This window comes from Schistocerca gregaria, chromosome 7 (genome assembly GCF_023897955.1).
Source record: "Schistocerca gregaria isolate iqSchGreg1 chromosome 7, iqSchGreg1.2, whole genome shotgun sequence".
In the NCBI taxonomy this organism is placed as follows: Eukaryota; Metazoa; Arthropoda; class Insecta; order Orthoptera; family Acrididae; genus Schistocerca; species Schistocerca gregaria.
Window position 1 is genome coordinate 392,589,351 of NC_064926.1, and position 6,921 is coordinate 392,596,271.

The 6,921-nt window shown below is 42.2% G+C and overlaps 1 non-coding gene across 1 annotated transcript; it reads left to right on the forward strand.

The window, feature by feature from the left end:
- Positions 1-5,908: 5,908 nt before the first annotated feature.
- Positions 5,909-5,992, forward strand: Trnal-cag (transfer RNA leucine (anticodon CAG)). The gene has a single exon. It is a non-coding gene; the product is annotated as a tRNA-Leu (tRNA).
- Positions 5,993-6,921: the final 929 nt, after the last annotated feature.

Sequence of the window (6,921 nt, forward strand, 5' to 3'; positions counted from 1 at the left end):
TTTTGAGCGATTTTAATTATTTCCCTACCCCTCTGTCGTCTATTTCGATGTCTACCGTTTTGTCATCTGTGCGACAATCTAGAGAACGAACTACAGTGCAGTCGTCCTCTGTGAAACAGCTTTGGAAAAAGACATTTAGTACTTCGGCCTTTAGTCTGTCATCCTCTGTTTCAGTACCATTTTGGTCACAGAGTGTCTGGACATTTTGTTTTGATCCCCTACCGCTTTGACATCAGACCAATTTTTTTAAAGATTTTCTGCCAAGTCAGTACATAGAACTTTACTTTCGAATTCATTGAACGCCTCTCGCATAGCCCTCCTCACACTACATTTCGCTTCGCGTAATTTTTGTTTGTCTGCAAGGCTTTGGCTATGTTTATGTTTGCTGTGAAGTTCCCTTTGCTTCCGCAGCAGTTTTCTAATTCGGTTGTTGTACCACGGTGACTCTTTTCCATCTCTTACGATCTTGCTTGACTCATACTCATCTAACGCATATTGTACGATGTTTTTGAACTTTTTCCACTGATCATCAACACTATCTGTACTTGAGACAAAACGTTTGTGTTGAGCCGTCAGGTACTCTGTAATCTGCTTTTTGTCACTTTTGCTAAACAGAAAAATCTTCCTACCTTTTTAAATATTTCTATTTACGGCTGAAATCATCGATGCAGTAACCGCTTTATGATCGCTGATTCCCTGTTCTGCATTAGCTGTTTCAAATAGTTCGGGTCTGTTTGTCACCAGAAGGTCTAATATGTTATCGCCACGAGTCGGTTCTCTGTTTAACTGCTTAAGGTAGTTTTCAGATAAAGTATTTTAAAAAAAATCACTGGATTCTTTGTCCCTACCACCCGTTATGAACGTTTGAGTCTCCCAGTCTATATCCGGCAAATTAAAATCTCCACCCAGAACTATAACATGGTGGGGAAATCTACTCGAAATATTTTCCAAATTATCCTTCAGGTGCTGAGCCACAACAGCTGCTGAGCCAGGGGGCCTATAGAGACATCCAATTACCATGTCTGAGGCTGCTTTAACCGTGACCTTCGCCCAAATTATTTCACCAAATTTGTACCAGATCGGGATTCAAATCTGGGTCTAGGCAGATGTGCTGAGCATTGCGCCATCTGGAAATTGGGGTAACTGCAACCTGTTCGGACTACCCTCACACGCCTCCCATCAGACCCAAATTCTCAACATATCCACACACAGCTGATTTAGTGCCCCTTGTCCATTATCCTGATTACGCGCGGCCTTTCGCCGATTTTTCCACTCTTCAATCGTCCAATGTTTACGCTCTTTACAACAAGCGGGGCGTCATTTGGCATCTACGGGTGCGATTCGCGGCTTATGAGCAGCCGCTCGACCATGAAAATCAAGTTTTCTCACCTCCCGCCTAACTGTCGGAGCACTTGGAATGGATCCTGATGCAGTTTGGAATTCCTGTGTGATGGTCTGGACTCTGGATAGATGCCTGCCTGTTAAACATTACGACACTCTTCAACTGCCAGCGGTCGCCGTCAGTCGACAGACGAGGTCGGCCTTTGAGCTTTTGTGTTGTTTGTGTTCCTTCTCGTTTCCACTTCACTACCACATCGGAAGGAGTGGACCTAGGATTTTAGGTGTGTGGATACCTCGCTTACAGTTCTATGACACGAGTGACATCCAATCACCTGACCATGTTCGAAGTCCGAGAGTTCCACTGAGTGCCCTATGCTGCTCTTACGATATCTAATGACTACTGAGATCGCTGATATGGCAGCACAATGCACCTAATATGAAAATCTTATGTTTATATGGGCGTCTGGATACTTTTGATCACATAGTGTAGGTTTCCACAGGTTTGCGGCACCAGATGGCTACACACACTTCCTGCAATTTACGGACGGCTGGCTTGTGCGCGCTGGACTGGCATCCTACAGCGTCCAGTTGGATTGCGTTGGAATCAGATATGCCTAATTTGATGACCAAGACAACGTTAGTTCACTATCATGCTCCTCAAACCACTGCAGGACGATTCTGATCTTGTGGCACCGACAGTTATCCTGCTGGAAGATGCCATCGTTGTTGACAAGTTCAAGGGGGGTTTCAGGTGCTTCCTAACAACATTCAAGTAGTGCATAGCTGTCATGGTGACTACGATTACTACCGCAGGTCCCATGGAAGCCCAAGTGAAAGTCCCCCATAACATAATACTGCTCCCATGGGCCTGCGCCTGTGGAGCACTGCATGTTTCAGCAGCCATTCGCCTGGATGACGGCGTATCTGGACACCATCATCGACCTGGTTCAACAATAAACGGGCTTCATCCGACCAGGCGACACGCATCCATTGATCCGTGGTGTAATCTTGAAACTCCCATGCCACTGTAATCACTATTGACGACGTTGTTGGATTAACATGGGAAGACGTAAGGGTCCTCAGCTGCAGAACACCGTTTTCAACACTGTTCTGCTACAGGTCGCCCCCTATCCTGCTTTATGGAGCGGGCGAGCCTCCGATCCGTATCTCCTGTAATGAGGTATGGATGTCCAACTTCCTGTAGCCTGATCATGGTTTCAACACTCTTCAGCCACGCTAACAGCCGACCAGCTTCGCCGTTTCCGAGATGCTCGCTCGCAGGCACTGTTGTCACGGTCTTCAGTCCTGAGACTGGTTTCATGCAGCTCTCCATGCTACCCTATCCTGTGCAAGCTTCTTCATCTCCCAGTACCTACTGCAACCTACATCCTTCTGAATCTGCTTAGTGTATTCATCTCTTGGTCTCCCTCTACGATTTTTACCATCCACACTGCCCTCCAATACTAAATTGGTGATTCCTTGATGCCTCAGAACATGTCCTACCAACCGATCCCTTCTTCTGGTCAAGTTGTGCCACAAACTTCTCTTCTCCCCAATTGTATTCAATACTTCCTCATTAGTTATGTGATCTACCCATCTAATCTTCATCATTCTTCTGTAGCACCACATTTCGAAAGCTTTTAGTCTCTTCTTGTCCAAAATATTTATCGTCCACGTTTCACTTCCATACATGGCTACACTCCATACAAATACTTTCAGAAATGACTTCCTGACACTTAAATCTATACTCGATGTTAACAAATTTCTCTTCTTCAGAAACGCTTTCCTTGCCATTGCCAGTCTACATTTTATATCCTCTCTACTTCGACCATCATCAGTTATTTTGCTCCCCAAATAGCAAAGCTCCTTTACTACTTTAAGTGTCTCATTTCCTAATCTAATTCCCTCAGCATCACCCGATGTAATTTGACTACATTCCATTATCCTCGTTTTGCTTTTGTTGATGTTCATCTTATATCCTCCTTTCAAGACACTGTCCATTCCATTCAACTGCTCTTCCAAGTCCTTTGCCGTCTCTTACAGAATTATAATGTCATCAGCGAACCTCAAAGTTTTTATTTCTTCTCCATGTATTTTAATACCTACTCCGAATTTTTCTTTTGTTTCCTATACTGCTAGCTCAATATACAGATTGATAACATCGGGGAGAGGCAACAACCCTGTCTCATTCCCTTCCCAACCACTGCTTCCCTTTCATGTCCCTCGACTCTTACAACTGCCATCTGATTTCTGCAGAAATTGTAAATAGCCTTTCGCTCCCTGTATTTTACTCCTGCAGTAAGATTCGGAGGCGGTGGTGTTATGGTGTGCTCGAGTTTTTCGTGCAGAGGGCTTGTACCCCTTCTTGTTTTGCGTGGCACTATCACAGCACAGGCCTACATTATTGTTTTAAGCACCTTATTGCTTCGCACTGTTGCAGAGAAATGCGGGCATGCCGACTGCACCTTTCAAAAGGATCCATCAGCTGTTCATAATACATGCCCTGAGGGGGAGTCGTTACACGACAATAACATCCCTGTAATGGACTGGCCTGCAGAGTCCAGACTTGAATCCTATAGAGCAGCTTTCAGTGAAGAATGGTCTGCCGTTCTCCAAGAAACCTTCCGGCCGCATATGAATGTATGCCTGCGAGAGTGGAAGCTGTCATCAAGGCTAAGGGTGGGCCAACACCATACTGAATTCCAGCATTACCGATGAAGGGCGTTACGAACTTGCAAGTCATTTTCAGCCAGGTGTCCAGATTCTTTTGATCTTTTGGTCCAGAGATCCTTCCGCTTTCCTATCGCATCGGAAATTAGGTTGCGTCAAACTCTGCAAAATACTCGTTGATGCAACCATCACTTCCTCATTTGATGAATATTTCTCCCCAGAAAGCCAAAATTTGAAGTTAGAAAACACGAAGGAGTCACTTGGTGGTAAGATGGTGAACAGAGTGGATACAGAACCAATTCTAACTCCAGTTCTTTCACTTTCGCTATTGTTATTAATGACGAATGTGATGGTAGACTGAAAGTGTTTTTTGTGTTCCAATCTTGTTCTTTTTACAGCCAACACACGTTTCAAACGACCCATCAACTAGCAGAATAGGGTCCAGTTATGTTCCTGCCTGTTTTTCCAAGTCATCTATGAGGGTTATTCCTTCTGAACCCAAAAAACCGAGATCATCACCTGACAGAATGGTCTGTGCCTTCTTCGGTGCACTTTCACCAGCTCTTCCCCATTGTTTCGACTGTTGTTTTAACTCTGGTGTGTAAGGATGGATCCAGGATTCATCAAACAGTCACGAATCGGCGCAAGTAGTCTTGCAGATTGCGATCAAGCATCGTCAGACATTGTGCTGAAATGTTGTACCCGATGCGCTTGTGGTCGATTGTGAGCAGTCGCGGCACCTACCTCGCAGACAGCTTCTTCATTGCCAATTTTCCTTGAAAAATATTATGTACTTGCTCAGTTAAGACAGCTACAGTCTCAGCAAGCTAACGACTTTTTATTCGGAGGTCTTGCATTACAATATGACAGATTTTGTCAGTGATTTCCTTTGTGATAACGTCAACTGAAAGACCGGAGCGCGCTTCGTTTTCCGTGCTCGTTCTACGACTTTTAAATTCATTAATCCAAAAGTAAATTGTCTTGAATGACGGTACAGAGTCCGTATGAAGTCTATCCAGTTCTCTTTTGATTTGTGCGGCATTTCCACCCTTCAAATGATAATGTTTAATAATAGTGCGAAACACTGTTTTCTCTGTTTTCAATCGCAGTCGACTCACTGACCAGTTCCGACGTCTGTCAACAATGAACTGTATGGTGTACGTAGTTGAAATCCTTTATAGGGACCTTGGAATAATCATGCACACCAACCATGTAGGCGCAACAATAATGTGTCATTATATCACGGAAATTTTCCAGACTTACCAAAATCAGCGTCGTATATTAGTATAGTCAACATTTAAAACCATTACATGAAACTTTGTCACTATCTGAAAGATTAAAGTCAGACTTCGGCATCCTATAAAATAGTACCATCACTCACTTACTGTGACATATTGGGAATATATTCGATACGGAAATGTATAAAATGGTTTGTGTAATGTGTGACTCATGCTTAAAAAGTTGAATAGCTTTTCCAAGTAACTATCGGGATCAATGATCCAAATTTCCGTTGTTTAGAATTAGTTGCATTGCACCATTTGTTTCTAATATATCATTTCCCAAATATGATTACACTTTAAGGAAAACGCCGTCAATCACCGAATAATGACAAGATATCAGTTATTTTCGTTCATTCACATGTGTGAATATCTTTATAAGAAATAACAAAAGGAATATAATGTTATAAAAACTAACCTTTTCTCGTAACAAAATAGGAGCATTCTGAATAAATTCTTACCACATATTAATGAAAGAGCTTACTACGTCTGTGCATTTTTCTTATTTGCCTTAGATATAGACAATCTAAAATATTTACTTAAATGCTGAAGAACATAATGAAAATGAAATTTATCTGAGCGGAACTGATGACGCGTATAATACGCTTATATTTTGTTATGTCAGGATGGCCGAGTGGTCTAAGGCGCTGCGTTCAGGTCGCAGTCCACTTCTGTGGGCGTGGGTTCGAATCCCACTTCTGACAAAATATTTTTACTGGTTAGGAAAGACATCAGATTGTTACAAATTAAGCAAATCGTTTTTCAAAATAATATAGAGCTTGAAACTCGAAGTATTTGAATTTGTATGTGAAGTTGAGTTCTGTAGAGGTTGTAATGAATACCTAGAAACAGTTATTTTGGGTTTTTACAAATTAAATGCAGAATATAAAGCTGCAGTTGAAGTATAATTTCATTTCCTCAGCGTCCACTTACCAACAAGATTATAGCAGACAAACCGCTAGCCAGGTCTGGATAGGAACTGGGAAAAGAAGTTGCCGTTTCTTTCTCGAAGGAACTGTACTGTCATTCCCTTTAACAGACACGGGGAAACCACGGGAAAGTAAATGTGGATAACCGGACTGTAATCGGATCCATGCTTCTCCCCATACAGAGTCCAGTGTCCGAACGGTTGCGTGATCTCGTTCAATTTAAATAAAAAGAAATAAATCAGTTTATATTTCGACATTTATTTTAACATTGATCATTGTTCCCTTAAAATTTCAGCATATCAAACTTGATTCATAACTAAATTGGTGCCTTATTTAGGATTGTGTAAACGTGAGTTTGTAATCTTACGGAACACATCAAATAGGGAGCCAAGATTGGGAGACTACATACAACACTGCATTCATAAAATAACGCACGAAGAACGTTGAAACATATGCAAGAGGAAATTAACCACAACCAACCGATTCAATTTTCACTCAAAGAAGTTACGTTCGTAGCGCAATCCTGTCTGTCATGAAATTACCACACACGGGTACACTAAATTCATACTAACTCTCTGTGAAATCTTCCCAAAAAGAATAGCTGAGGTCTACTTTGATGCTTACACCACATGCTTCACGTGGTCGACTTGGCTTACACAAAGAGTGTAACTCCACAATAATTTTGATAATTAAAATAGGTTACA